The following is a 16,472-nucleotide window of genomic DNA, read 5'->3' on the forward strand; positions in this document are numbered from 1 at the left end:
CCATAACACTTTTCTTGACCCTTCATCTGGAAGCTACATTCTGTTCCTTGAGATGTCTGCACTATGGGTGTGAATCACCTTTTGACCTCTCATAGTAATTATCCACTTGCATTATCCTTAAAGACATTGACTATCTTGTGCAACTTTTTTTTTTTTTTACTACAACACCTGGCACAATAAAGAGTATACAGTGCACACTCAGTGTCTGTGGAGTTAATAAATCACCATCCACTTCAGGACTGGCTTTGATCAGAAAACAGACTGTTGAGGTAAGGGGAATGCCAAATATTCAGAAAGATTATAAACCTTTAGACTACAGGGTTTGTGACTGGACATGCCTTCAGTGATGAAATCGTGATGGCTATTCCATAATTGCCAGAAAGAATTTACTATCTGCTCCACTTTAGACACCAATATGTCTTGATAACAAGATGACCTTTGGAGATAATCCAGGTCGAAACCAACATGAACAAACAAGATAGTTACATCATTAGAAAAATAAACAGTCTCTTCTTATGGTATATCTTGGGATGGACTCAGCAGCATTTTTTTTCACTCTTTCAGAATAGTACACATTTAGTTACATTCAGTTCCCTATAAATCAGCTTAACGGTGGCCATCACTCCATGGTCTATTGGCTATCATTTCTCTTGATGGATCTAAACTTCTGAATTTCCCATTATTGGCCCACAGGTCACTAGGCTGAATCGAGTATTTATCTACCATTAAAGAGGAATTTTCTCCTGGCTCCATTTAACAAAAAGAAGCCTCATAATATATAACATTTTCAAATTCTTCTTATTAATATCTATGCACACAGACTCTGCCCCCTCCATCTGCATGCCATGAAACACTAGCTACAAAATGGCATTCTCAATTTCTTCCCAACAAACACTCTGCATTTTCCAGGAATCAAACATAGAAATCAGAACAGAGCCCTTCAGAAGACGCATAGAGGAATTTTGCCAGGTCTGAACTCTAATGCAGCTTCCTGTGGGAATGAAGCAAGGGTCCAAAGATAGGGGATACATAACATTACTGAAATTATCCAGTCAAGCCCCTCTTCATCTGGAGACAAGAGATGGACCCCCATGGACCCTGTGTGGACGCAGGCCATTCATTCCCTTCTGGGTCTGATACGCTCAGCAGCTCAAAATGCTAAAAATATAGAAGAAACTGTGCTCCTGAGCTCTGTTCCACATTAAATCTGGTGTGTGGGACATCTGATATATGTAACTAAAGAACTATCATGTCAGAATGCTGCCAGAGCTTCCCAAAAGGTTGCAGGTGAGTGGGAAGGATAGGGCCAAGGACAGGGGCCAGATGATCAGGAAGTCTGCAAGAGGGAAGGACTGCTGGGCTCTGATTGCAGGGACCTGTCTCCGCTGATGCTGCCTAATTGTCTGGGTGTAAGTGTCACGGAATATACCAGTACTAATCACAGCCCCACACATTAGACCTACGGTGAAATGTTGCCCTGATTTAGACCAAGTCAGACACGTTAAGATGACTTCATACACATGGCAGGTGTTATAGCTACTCAAAATGCATTTGGAATTTATCCTGCCACTATGGTCACACATATGCATCACTGTTTGTAACAGGGAAATGCTGGAAACACCAAGTCTGCATCAATAGTGGTATGATATATTTATACAACGCATGTGTAAACAGACATACGAAACCTTTCTATGTACTACTGCACGGCCATGTTAAAAAAAATGAGCAAACAAAACAACGAGGTAGTGGAAGAGTATGCATATTATGGTTTTGTTTTTTTTTTTTTTTTTGTAAAACCAGAGAAAAGGCAGAAAGTAAGCACTTATCTTTTTCTTTTCATTTGTCTATGCATAAAGAAACTCGAAAGGACACATGAACAGCGTGGCCATCTTTTTGGAGACAGTGGCAGGAGGCTGTGTGGGTACAGGACAATTTTGGGTCCTGCATATTTACTTTTCCCTTTATACCTCTGATATTTACTTTTAACTTTTGATCCATGCAGATAAGTTATCTAATTAAAAATATAAAATTTAATTTGAATTGAAAAATTAAACTAATGCACTTGGCTGTATCAGAATTATCCATTTTCTTCTGAGACTCCTACAGTTCAGAGACCTTTAAACAAACTGATACATTTTGAACATATTGTGTCACCCTAAGAAATAAGTTATCCTAGGCTCCAAAAGTTTTAAAACTCACATAGTATTATACCTTTATCTCTTTAGTTCTTGTGACCAGCCCTATGTTCTGCAATTAATCACAGATGCTTTATTTGAGAGACTAAAAGTAATTTATGTGGCTCCCCTGGCCCTTTTTAGCTACTGCTAATGACTTGTTTATACAGTTTAAGCATAGGTAAGTCTCACCCGATTATTTCATGTTTAATCAATGTACTACGGTTCCCAGATTACCAATATCTTCAGCTATTTGGGGAACCCTGAATAATTATGTATTATTAGTAACTTTATGAAGACTTAGTAGTACAAATTATGATCCTCTTTAGTCATTAACATTCATATATAACCCGAATAACTGTTTTACCCCCATAATCCAATTATAAATGGCTGAGAATATACTATCCATTTATCAATGTCTGCCATCACCCACATAGATTTGCTCCTACAGGGATATCTATAATTTAAAGATAAAAAAATATATAAAATTTGAATTGTCCAAGTGTAGAAACACAAGAGGCAAGAGTGAAGGATGTTTTATGCAATGACTTGGCACATATGATTGATTCCCCTTTAAGGCTTTGTTTCATTTCCCATTCCCAAAGTACTAAGACCATCACCTGCTTCTAGTACTTCATCACTGCTTGCTTAGAATATCTGAACAACTTCGCTGGATCTCTCTTCCTTACACCTAACAACTTAAGATCGATGTTATTCCTCTATAAACAAAACCAAACAAAACACGCTTGAAGGAACGATCTTATCTTTATTCTAAACTAGTTTCCACCGAAACTTCTCTGTTGATACCCTAAAACCCTCCACAAACCAACTCCTCTATCTTAATTTCCCTACAGCTCGTCCCGTCTGCTCCTTCTATTCTCCAGTCTAGATTTCCAGATGCCCCATTCTATATCCAACTCCTCCCAGGGTTCTCGGCTTTGGTTTACTTTGTCCTCTTGATCTGAAATGCCAGATAGACCTTTCCAAATCAATGGTTGAACAGAGGTGGCCTGTGAGCCAAATCTAGCCAACAGATGGAATTTGACAAAGCACAAACAGCATATTTCCTAAGAGGATGTTTAGTACAAAGATCGCAAGGTTCAAGATTTCAAGATTCTCTTTAAAACTGGAGAGATCTGACAGCACTGGGCTATGAAGCTACCCCAGTTAGATCTCACACGTGCTCCCAAGTTCTCAATATGCTGAGGGCCAATGTGAGCATTTGAATTTTCTACCCCCACCCCAAATCCTGGCACCATTCTTTAAAGCTCAGCTCAAATCTTCATTGTTTTGTCCTGCATTGATATCCTTTCAAATCTTCCAGTACTAGAAATAGACACAACATTTAGAAAAAACATTCATTCTCATTTGTATAGAAGGAAAAAACAGTCATTAGACGCAGTTTGTCCACTTACTGTGTTAGTAAGATTTTGAAAGCATTCTAACCTCCAGTTTTGGCTCTAGTGGACAATCAACTAAGTGATACTATCCATCGGCAGAAATATCCTGGGGGGTATATTTACACATTTTTATTTAAACATTTTTAAATGGATGGAACTTTTCATCCAATAAATCTATTTCTAGAAATAGATTTTGAGATAAATTGTTCCACATGTGAGCTGAGATGTACATACAAGGACTATCACAACACCCTTTTAATAGCACAGACTGGAAACAAAATAAATGCCCAATAACGGGAACTGGGTTAAACTACGACACAGACACACAACAGTCTACCTTATAAAAATTAAAATAGAGCAATATAGAAAGAAGATCACACCATGCTGTGAAGACTGGTGTATAAAACAGCGCACAGTCCATATGTGTGATGTGTGGGGTGTATATATACATATGTAAATGCTTCTGAATCTTAGTCCACATGAACTCGTAAGCCACCTACTGAAGTTGCAGATGCTTAGTGCTGATAATCAAACTCTTTGTCAATCTTAATTGTATATCTCCCTTGAATCCGAACATTATTAAAAAAACAAACCTAAATTTTAGGAGACTTTGAAGAGTTTGGAGAAGGCACTTGAGGTGCATTAACTAGAAGGCTGTTTTATGCAGATATTGTACACCTTATGTGATAACCATTGTTACACTGCACATGCACACAGCTGTACTTGACTTGAATTCATGCTTAAGACCAAGGAGAGAAAGCTATCAATACAAGAGAAGATTATACTTGAAGTGAATCATAAACTTAATTGTATTCCCTTCATTTTAAAACAGAAAATAACAGCATTTGCATTTAAGTTCTGATTAGGAAAATAAATGAACCTGCCTATTTAGACACTGGATTAACACCCATACCCGGGTATAAAAACTCCCCTCCCCTGTCTTTCTTTGGAGGGAACATCTGACATGAAGCAGTCAAAAGTCATTTAGTGACTGACATTGACATAACTTTGCCACAAGCAACTAAAGCAATTACCAAGGCTGGTTTGGGCACAGCTGAAACACCTTGATAAGGCAGCAGTGAAAAATGACACATCATGCAACCTGAATGGGTTCATCAGCACAACACTAAATCAGCATGTATGTCTCCAACACTCTCATTCTGTCGATAATAGAATAATCAAACAGAAAGGAAGAGTGTTGCCTCCCATTTCTGCTGACAGTCGGAAATGGAAGTAAAGTGATACATGCCCGTGTTGTGTCTTTCAAATGTATTTTAGCCAAGATGGTTTCAATTTACTGTCCCATAAACCACTTCATATTTTAACCCAGCGTGATTTGTAGTTAACAAGCACCAGATAAGAAGAGACTGTGTTTACTTGATTGCTCATTTCGTCAGAAACAGTGATGCTTAATACACTTAACAAAAACTAAATCCAAAGATCCCACATAAAATTAGGTCCATTTGGAGTCAGTGAGAATTGATCTATTTTAGAAATAATACAATAACATACAGTCCTAAGATTAGAATTTTTATTTAGGGCTTCTGTGAGACAGCTCTTTTACACACATCATAGTATGACATTGTCGAAAGATAGTCTTTACCCCCCACACACCCTGCAAATTGGTGTTTGCTATATAAAAGTAAAATCTTTTTTTCTACCACATTCAGCCCTGCTGACTAAATCCTGATTGATTGAGAGGTGACCACAATGTCTCATTCCTTCCATTCCCTACCCTTCACCTGGCTATCATTAATGCTGGTCTCCTTCCAGCTTCTTGTCTCAACCCAGATCCCAACCCCCACTCCTCCTACTCTGTAATTCACCTGTCCGACAAACCCCATTCTCCGACCTTAGACACAGTTGTATCTGCATCGGCAGAACAAAAATTAAGAAGCAAGCAGATCATACATGCTTCCATGTAACATTTTTGGGATTTGGCATACTCCAATACTGTTTGCCAAGTCCAAGCTGTCATCAAACTGTTCCCCTGTTGTGGGAAAAACAAAATTCTCATATGAATAAAAAAGTGAAAAGTCAACTGCGTATCATTTAGAAAAAGTCAAAAGAAACTCTGATAGGTTTTATGAATTCTTCTCATATTCAGTTTATAGAGAATATGGGGAAAACATCTTCTTTTATGACCATAACCACCATGTTTAAATTTTTAAATAAATAAATAAATAAATAAATAAATAAATATGTATATGAAAAAAAAATATATATATATATATATATACACACACACACACACACATATTTTTTTTTTCAGTGAAAATTTGCTTTACCTTGGGCAAGAATAGTAAAAATGGGAGGTATATGGTAGGAGAGAAATTTTGAGTGGTCATTAAGCCACTCCCTGGTCTGGGAACAAGGCAATGTTAAATAGTACAATAGAAATATGAACTTGTCCTCCTTTTAAACCCTTTTGTGTATCCCTCATTCTCTATTATCTCAAGCTGAAAAATTAAAAGGTCAGGGACAATGTGGTTTCAGGAAATAAAACAACTGTCCACAACTCAGGGGAGAAATGAACTAGAATTCAGACTCTTCCACTATCCTTGCATTTTCCCTTAAAGAACTGGAGTCTCACCCCTTAGCCCTGGTGTAATGACCCACTAACACCATAACTTTCTCCCTGTTAGTTGGGGATTCCCCAGCTCACTGCATCCCTCCTCATACTCATTGCTGGCTCTCCCATCCACATCCCACATCTTGACATTTGTTGTTGGTAAACCTTTTCCATATTCAATTTTCAAAAATATTTTCATATTTTCCAAGAATATATAATTTTAAGAACAAATTAATAAGTGACTACTGAAAAGATTTTTCCATTTTCCCCAATACTTCCTTCTAGGAAGATCTGGGAAGACAATGCAAAGAAGTTGAGGTATTTAATTAATTTACCTTGTTGAAAATAACTTGGGGTCAACATTTTAGCAGAAGCAAAATTAGTTGTGAGCCTATATGATGCACTTCTACTAGAATACATTAATGAATATTAGGAGCTGATATATCATTTTGCCACCATCCATTGAGAAAATATATATATTCATATATCTGTGTATAAATATAACATATTATGTTTATATAAATATATGTATGTGATTTTCTATCTGATTTTCTATATATCAACACTAGGAATGTTCTATAGAGAGAGGTCCAATTCAATTTGTATTTATAATTTTAATGTGCCATACAAAAGAGGTAGATAACACAGGGAACACCATATAATTTTTAGAGGAAAAATCCAATTTTCTCTCTCCTTATTTTACTTTCTTTTCCCCATATCATCAAAAAAACATACCTTAACTTGTCTCTCAGTGAACTGACATGCTTGCTTAACAGAATAGCAGCTCTGCCAGCAGAGGCCAGATAACTAATGTCCATGCTAAAATCATTTCCCATGTTTCTTGGACTCATGAAAAAAGCAGCCTCAGACACTACAGACTGAATAGTTATATCCAAATATTAGCCGGAATAGTTGACGTTTCTCGTAAGCTCATATACAGCTGCTAAAAAGTGCCTGCACACTATCAGCTACTTTAAAATAAAAACGCCACGCACCCACGTCTATTAGCTAAATGCAAAAATCATCTCTAACATTTCATCTTTTATATTGTTTGTCCCTTGTCCTTCTCTTCAAGATACATTTTTATTAGTGTCTTAAGGGCATTGCTAAATTAATCATAGCGCTAATTAAACTAATCAAATTAACCATACTGCCATTTTCCTGGCTCTCTATATGGTAAGTTGTGGACTCAATGTCCATAGGTTGGTGCAGACACCATGTTGGCAAAAGAAGCATGCCATTCGGCCCTGCAACCGCACAGGGTGCTCAAACTTTCCTCTTTCCAATACGTCCACGCTTCTTTCTTGAGCACTGCCAACATACCAGCAAGTGCGCCGTAAGAAATGATGTCATGGAGTCTGACTCAAAAGGATCTGGGGACTTTGTAGGGAAGACCTGCAAGTTAATGGGATGTGAGCCCAGTTTGATAACAGTTACAATGAGAGCTGATCATAGGATGCCTAGGGGCCATTATGTATGTCAGACAACACAGGAGAGGAAACGAACAAAGGCTTCCTCTTGGTGACCCCTGAGCTAAATCTGGGAAGGCCACATAGGCAATAACTTGGCAAAGCAGGAGAAGAACCCCAGGGAGAGGACACAGCAAAACAACTTTTCAGAAAAGTTTAGTTTAGTTGCTTACAACTATACCCTAGGGTCTAAATGTGGAATACTGAGATACAAAGTTGAACAAAAAGGCAGGAGTTAATAATCTTTTTTTAAGATTTTATTTATTTATTTGAGAAAGAGAGAGAGAGAGAGAGAGAGAGAGAATGATGGGGGGAGGGGCAGAGGAAGAGGGAGAATCAGACTCCCCGCTGAGCAGGGAGCCTACTCTAGGCTGGACCCCAGGACCCTGAGATCTACCTGAGCTGAAGGCAGACATTCGACCCACTGAGCCACGCAGGTGCCCCAGGCAGGAGTCAAATTTTGAAGGAATGGTATTTTATGCATATTCTTCACGCCAGTGTTTGTCAGAGGGTAAAGTTTTCCTCGCTCACAAGTTTCCTGAGATGCTTTGAGGAAAAAAAAAAAGCTTCTATGCTTAAGCAAGTTTGGTCAGCATTGTCTCTTAAAGGAGTTGAGAGGTCTTGCAAAACAGACAGGTACTTGATTATGCTTAATCTAGCTTGGCAAACACATAGGATTGTGTGTCACATGCTGCGCATGACAACCAGCAGAGTTAGCTGGTCACAGTCCACACTAGTGTTAGGAGTTAGCTGGACCTTTAGGTAATCAGGGCCAGGGTCCCCAGCAAGAAAATATGGAGTCAGGACAATTAGAATAAAACAGTACTGACGTCCTGTTTTGCAGCTTACACAGGACCACACTGACATTCTCCTTTGCAGCCTTTGCAGAAATGACTTCTGCAAAACATCCTAAAATAAGACAGTTCACAAAAGCATTTGTCAATATCACGCAAAAGGGGCAGTTAAGACCTAAGCACCCAGATGTCAGCAAAAAAAAGACCATCAGCACGTGGGCTTTGACCTAATAGGGAGACAGATACGTGACCAAAGCTCTGATTGGCAGGACTCGGCACGCCCTGATTGCTTAAGAAAATTCTGCAAAAGAGCTCATAAAAACCGCTAAACTTAGAAACTCCGGGGGGCAACCCACTTGGGTCCACCTCCCTCTCTGGGAGCTTTATACTCTTGCTCAATAAACACCACTCTTCATCTGGTCTACCTCTTCATTCTTCGAAGTGGCGCGACCAAGGACCAGGGCACTGAGGGGACAATAATCCGTAACACTTGGAAGAATGCTGCGGCAGGTAATGAGAACCCACTGAAAGAATTTAGGGGAGGGCTTTAAAGGATCCCTTGCTCTGCAACAGCTGAAAATGAATGAAAATGGAGCAAGGCCATAGGTAGGGAAGGGAGGCAAAAGGTTTTGCTTTTTAAACTGAGGTCGCCAGGGGATGGCTTCTAAGACCCCTCCAGGATCAACATCCCATGATACTAAAAATTAAATCATTTAAAAATTGGTTTCATAGTCATTAGAAACTACTGCCACAAATGAATAACATTTTGGTCTTTTGAGTGCATTTAGTCCTTTTAAAGGCATACCTTACACTGAGCTATTCAACTAATAAAGCAGAGATTATAAAACCATTACTGAGATACAGCGCTTTCAAGCATTTATTACATTTGGGGATGCTTCCCTAAAAATTACAATGTACTTAAAATATTAATGTTGAATTACCTCTCATACTGATTACTATCACCATTCTTTCATGTTAGCTGTTGGAACCTATTATGTAACAGTATGGCTTGCGGGCAAATGTCATCCTCACTCCTAGACATAATTTTTATCACCTTGCAATCAACTGGTTAGGGCCTAAATCACAGCTATATCTTCCAGTAGTCTACATACCACCATGCCAGACATTTAATACGTTTGAAAACAAATTTTAAAGCATTTAGTGACTCTCTTTCATTTCAGATCATGATTGAAATAGTTTTAAAATCAATGTTATATGGAAGAACCCGCCTTAAAACCACCAAAACATGGAAGGCGTATCATATCCCTGATCACCTTCCCAAGTCCCATAAGGGCATCCGGGGAATACTGAATACCGTGCCTTTTTGAGAGGCTTTCCGGAGTCAATATTCAGGGTGGAAATCTAAGAGGAGTGGTTCTTCTGGGTGTCACTTTGTTACATTACGAGGCTTTGTTATTGGCAAGCGAACTGACTAGGAGCTGGTAAGGCCAGGTTTATTGGCTGTAAAAGTATACATCCCCAAGGAAGACTTAACTGCACTCAAGTTCTTAATGGATCACCTGTTGGTTACATTTCCAATTTAGTCTCATTGTGTGAACTCTAACAGAGTGCTCAAACTACTGGGGCTGAGAGCAACAAATCACGTAACCACAGCCTTTCCTCTCGGAAATTAAAAACAGCCTAGCAGGCAAATATGTTGCTAAATACTTTTGAGTAGGTAGGCATCTCTTACTAATTGTGAATTAACATCTGAACCAGCCCCTAAATAAACTGATCAATATGTACTTTTTTTTTTTTTTTTTTTTTTTTTTTTGGCCTAAGGTCAGTGCTTAATCCTGCATTGATGTGAATAGGGCTGGGATAAGTGACACCACAGCTCCTTTTCCTGAACAAATGTTAACCTCAAGTCTTGCGGACTCCTTGACTGTATTCCCTTCCTTGGATCTCAGGGAATGCCCTTCCAACTCCAGTCCATTTCACAGGCCCATCATTCATCACTTCATGGAAAGTTCTGCACTGAACACTGGGCGCTTGCCACCCACTACCCTGTCCTTCCTGTGCACTCTGTCCTCCATGTTCACACTTAAAATTATTAAATAGCTATTCTCGGCGATTTGCTGAATACTTGTCTTCACAGTGCCTGGTCCATATAGGTACTGGGTGAACATTAATTGCTAATTGACAGATTGCTGGCTTATAACTCCTTATGTTCTCTCTCCTGATTTTCCACACTGCATGTATCTTCAACAGGGAAAGAGTTCTATTCATTCTAGAATCAGAGAGTGTAGACAAGATTTTGAACTGGAACAAATTTGTTTTTAAAATTGACAAAACTCAATTTTATATGTCTCTTAATTTCTTAATAGATCAAGTTTTTACACCAGCAGTTGAGTTTTCCCTGATACCGAGATAAGGTGACTCCTTGTATAACTTAATCTACTTATGTAAATAGGCAGCAATGCTCAGAAAATGGTCAAAATAAAAATTCTATGATCAAAAAAAAATTCAGAACTTCCAGCAAAGAGAACTCACTCCTCATATAATCAGGCATTGTTTTACACAATAGAGATTTTCCTAGATAATTGATTGTTTTGTTTTGTTTTTTTCTGATTTAGGCTATTTGGAATACTCTGGACTTCATCATTAAGAATTTAAGGTATTTTAAAATAATTTTACATAACATGATTTTTGGGACAAAAATTCTACCTTTTCTTCATATTTATACCCAGTATATATTTCAATAATCCTCAAAGAGCTAAAAAATGTTTAGCTTTAGTTACAAAAGTAGCTTTTATTTAAGCTCTTCTTGGGTCTATACTAAAATAGGCATGATATTTTGACCAAAAATGTCTTTTAGCTGGTTTTTATGCTTGCTGTATACATAAAATAGAGCCAAGAATGGAAAATTGAGTGCATATAAACTATTTCCATTTTTTTTTTACATGTAGCACTACTTCAAAAAAGTTATTTTAAATATTGTGACTACATCATTCTACATTTCTAATGTCTTTGAAAGGAAGTGATATTATTATAGGTTATTAAAAGAAATGAATGTGAATAATTTAAATCAGATTTCCACAGTTAAATTTACGGAATTAAAGGTCAGCAGATAGAATAAACCCACAACGTGCTGGCACTTTCTGTTGGGTCAGAGTTCCCCTAAAAATGACTCACAATGTGTCCATTGTTGGTGGTGTATATTCCTTTAACATACTGCTGATTTAACTTTGACATGCTGATTTCAGTGGAGAGAATTATCTAGTTTCTTACTTTGTTATGAATGAAAAATAACACGGTAAAAGAATAATAGATGTGTTTTTTCATGAATCAAAATATACTTATTTCAGAAATCATCATTACTATCATTACAATACCTGATTTACATATTTCCTCTGTGAGGCATTTTCCTAGATGCTTTACATACGTTACACCATTGCAGGACACTGCCCCATGCCAACACAGTAAAGTAGGCACTTTCATCTTCATTGATAAAATGAATGCTCAGAGAGGATTTTAACTTTCCCAAATAGATTTCAGATCTAGCACTAAGGGATTCCAATGCCCAGTTTTTCCACTTGGAATTCACTTGATCTAAAAAAACATTAGCAGCTACAGCCATAAAAACCCCGCTTAAATACGACTCTGCATCCAATACTAAAAGAACATGGTATAAGTTGAAAACCAGATTTAAAGGCTCAGAAAATCAAAACTGTCAGGTATAAAAAATACTTGGGAAAATTTGGTGGCAAGAATCTCTAGGTTCATGAAAAGACTTGCACTTATAACATCATCAAAGATCCATTTACGTAAAGCACTTGAAGGTTTTTCAAAAAGTACAGTTAAGAAAATTTGTTCTTGGGGCAACTGGGTGGCTCAGCTGGTTGAGCATCCGACTCTTGATTTCGGCTCAGGTCATGGTCTCAGGGTCATGGGATCAAGGCCAGCGTAGCACAGCGCTTCTCTAGCGCTTGATCCCCAACTCCAAATCCAGACGTCCTCAACAAGGAAAGCCATGTGCAAAAGCCAAAAACAATACTAGCTACAACTTAATTCAACACATATAATATGCTGAACTTAGTGCTCTGCTCTTTCTCTCTTTTTTTCAAATTAATCTTTACACTTAAAGAGTAAGCCACCTACCTAATTATTAGGCACAGCCTGACTCAAGGACATAGTACTGAGCACGTAGTAGGTTTTCAATATTTACTGCATGAATAAGTGAATGATCTTTAGCCACACTGTGCAGATCTGACTTACGTTACAGATCATTAAAGTGACTCAGGAGAGAGAGAGAGAGAGCAACGTCTTTGACCCATAGTTATTAGCTTACACACATGACAAGATTTCAATCATTGTATCACTGCAAGCATAGTATGAGTTCTCCCGCAATCCGAAATGGAAACAAGTACATTTTTCCACCTATTACCTCTTCTTCTAGTTCTTCTAGAACTTACATTTTTTCTCATGACAGCTTACATGAAATGCCATTCTTTACTTCAAGTCAGTATTTCTTTATTAACATGCTATATTCTATCTTAATTCTTTGTCTCTTTCATTATTATTAGAAAAACTACAAAATAAATATGAAGAAATGCAGAAAGTCCTTTACTAAACAAACACATTTGTACACACACACACACACACACACACGCAAAAGCTTTCTTCAAATTCTTCCAGAAATGTTTGTGTACACAAGTATGTCTCTGAGTATTTTTTTATGATTACATATATATATATAGACACACAGACTTAAAAACACAAATGGTATTATACAACACATACTCATTGCAAATTGATTTTCGTATTTATCATTATATCTTGAATCTCGTTTTTTTTTTTTTTTTAAGCAACAACACGTTTATTACATCATCCAGCAGCAGATATAAACACAGAACACTTCTTAATTTAAGGACATATGAAAACATCAGGCAATTCCTAGACTACTACTACCAATGTAGTCTTCACCTACAGCAAAAACTAGGCCAGTCAATCATTTTGGTCATCAACCCTGTCTTCCCACTTGGCGGTTTGGGCCGGCCGGCTGGTTTTGCCATGATGCTCTGATCCACTCTAAGTCCAGTGACGGCAGCGTTCGCAGCCAGTTTGATAGCCCAGTATTTTCCCAAGTAAGTGTCTAGAATACCAGCTTCCAAACGTCCTTTACAGTAGGAACTTCAGCCTCAATATCTAATCCAACATTTTTATTTCCTTCTTGATGTACTGTGTAAAGTTTAGAGATTAATTCATTGGCCTTAACTCCAGAATATTTTGCCAGTGCCTGGGGAATAGCTCTCAGTGCCTCAACAAACTTCTTAATGGTATACTGTTCAAGTCCAGGAAATGTTTCTCCATATGATGTGAGCCTCATTTTAAATCAACACAATTCTTTTTCATGGTTGCGTGTCATTGTATGGATGTACCATAATTTATGTACTTCTCTCCATTGATTAATTAGGTGTTTTTAGGTTTTGCTATTACAAATAGTGCAATAAATATTCTTGTATGTAAAGGTTTGCAAACTTGGGCACGTGTACACCAAACTTCCTAAAAATTGAATAATAATGATTATTATGATGACCTATCATTAGGAATTATTATTCCTAAGAGTTGATAAATTTCTAAAGTTGAGTTCCTGAGTCCAAGAGTATGTGTATGAATAAACATGTGTGTGTTGCACCTGGATAGTGATTAGCCCTCTGAGAACAGTGACACTACTTTTGCTCCCAAGAATAATGCAGGAAGGTTTCAGTGCTAAGAATAACAACTTTTAAATTGTTGCCAATATAACAGGTGAAAAGTGCACATTGTTCTTTTTGTTTTAATTTCTATAATAACTTGAGATTTTAACAGAAACTTCAAATCCAGAATACCTGGTATTACCCAATATAAGAGAAAAGAAAACCTTTCAAAGAAGAGGCAGAGTCTGTAGTGACTGAAAATGGCAACAATGATAGAAATATCTGTCATCGTAATGAAACCTGAAATATTGTGGATGTTTTACTAATTTACCTCTACCACACGGTGGCACCTTTCCATCTTTACTCTATTTGCCAAATCAATTTCTCATGAGAAGGGAGATATTCTGACACCTGATAGCCTACATGACAATAAACACCTACATATTTCCTTAAATTAAAAAAAAAATCTTCAATTAAAAAAAATTAAATTAAAAAATATAAAAATAAAAAAGACTGCTGATTCCTATGTGCTTTTTACAGCCCTACTGCTGGGTATTTTGGCGTTTTAAAACCACAACGTTCTTGAAAATAAAAATACAGGCCACATACCCTAGAGTTTGAGAAATGCTCCCTGAAATTATTTTATTTCAAAGTGGGTTTTTTTTTTTTTTTGTTGAGAATAAGTTAAAATACACTGACATTTCCCAAAATACTTGACACTTTGAGTGTTTACTCAAATGACTTTTAATTCCTAAATGATTGGCAAACATTTTAAGAAATCCTCAAAATGAATACTAATACCGTACCATTAATCCAATATTATACGGAAGAACAACCAATGCTTCGAGTTACTCAAGACACAGATCTAGAGAGTAGCAAAGAGGACACCGAAATCACATTGCCATTAGGACCTCGGTTTTCCCTTGCTTTCTCTAACTCTAGAATTTTAGAATAATAACATTTCAGTGTTGGTAAGGGGTTTATTTACAGCCTCTTGGCTTGAACTTCTTCTTTTACAGATGCAAGACACCTCATCTGAAGTATTTTTATCTATACATTTAGCACAGTCCTTGCCACGAGGGGATAATTCAACTTAACTGTAAGGTGAAGGGACTTGTCCATTTCCACACGGCTTACAACAGAGCAGATAGCAGACCATGTTCCACGACCATGAAGCCAGTGTTTCTGTGTTCACCACTTGAGGAAAAGAAGGTGCGATACAACTTTACATTGACCAAAGATACGTCTACCATTGCATTTGAATTCTCAAACATAGGAATGATTTAGGCTACCTTTGAAGTCCAGAATTATTTAGAGGCAGATCTGCCTTAGAAGCAGATAGATCAAATCAGACAGAGGAGAGTGATATGGTAAGACTCAACAAAAATTAAGTACGTGTGTTTAATAGGCCTTTATTAATGCATCGCAGTATCTGTCAGGTACTAAAAATATTTTCTTTTTAAATTTGGTGTGAAGAAAATCACTTTGCATATGGACATTTCCTTAGCAAATAGTTTGTATATTCTTCTTTTGCCTGAAGTGCAATGCTGGGAACTATATGGAATTCCAATTCAAAGCAAAGATCCTACTGCAAAGGAGTGATGAGATCAGTCATCTCATCAGAGTGAGTCAAACAGCTCCCTCTTATTATTTGTATGGCTTTAGAAAACTCACCCCCAAAAAACATTATTGCAAGTCTCAGAAACCTATTCATGTACTTACTTTCTACTCTGTCCTGCCAATACTGTCAGTCTCTGAGCTCCTTAAAGACACAACATTTTTTGTAACCAGTCCCCGGCATAGAGTATTTTCTAAGTAAGCTTTTGTTAGTGCTTACATGAAGGAAGAGTTCCTAACTAATACTGTTCTATTACAGTGTTCTCAGCCCTGGATGGACATTAGAATCACCTGCTTAACGTTAAACATCGTGATATCTTCACCTGATTCCACCGGACTTCTGATTAACTGCATTCTGATTAGGGCATGTGCCTCAGGGGTTTTTCATGTGTGTGTATGTGTTCATTTTTAATTTCCTTTTGATTCTATTTCTTTATTATCTTGGTGTCTCATAAGGAGATATTCTTATACAGATGTCAAATTCAAGATATGACAGGACACAAAGCAAACCAAGAATTGCTGCTGGGAGACATATCCCTGGCAGTGAATATACTCCAAATGACTTTTCAAGTTAAAGTTATTTAGATGTAGAAGTCTTTTAATATTTGTCTTTTTTTCTACTCCCCACTATAGGGCACCACTGGCTTTCAGTGATAATTCCTTGGCCTGGGTCACTCTGAATACTCAAGTGTTTATGAATGACCAAAAATCTGAGAAGGGATTAAGGAAAAAGAACATATATTGAATTCAAAAGAACTGAGCACAAGCCTGGGGCCTAAGAACAGACTCGCAATTGGAATGGGTGAC

The 16,472-nt window shown here is 37.4% G+C and overlaps 1 protein-coding gene and 1 long non-coding RNA gene across 3 annotated transcripts in view; one reads left to right on the top strand and one right to left on the bottom strand.

Annotated features, from left to right (window-relative positions):
* GPC6 (glypican 6) overlaps positions 1-16,472 on the bottom strand; it is a 1,044,505-nt gene that overhangs the window by 652,952 nt on the left and 375,081 nt on the right. The gene's annotated exons all lie outside the window — the stretch shown is intronic.
* On the top strand, positions 8,764-16,099 carry LOC123801048 (uncharacterized). 2 transcript variants are annotated; one of them, XR_006782095.2, is made up of 5 exons: positions 8,764-8,919; positions 10,986-11,026; positions 15,068-15,260; positions 15,589-15,672; positions 15,925-16,099. It is a non-coding gene; the product is annotated as an uncharacterized LOC123801048 (long non-coding RNA). The 2 variants fall into 2 exon arrangements; XR_015725907.1 differs by lacking the exon at positions 15,068-15,260.

The sequence above is a fragment of the Ursus americanus genome, chromosome 10, assembly GCF_024610735.1.
Source record: "Ursus americanus isolate L20-20 chromosome 10, mUrsAme1.1.p, whole genome shotgun sequence".
Taxonomy (NCBI): domain Eukaryota; kingdom Metazoa; phylum Chordata; class Mammalia; order Carnivora; family Ursidae; genus Ursus; species Ursus americanus.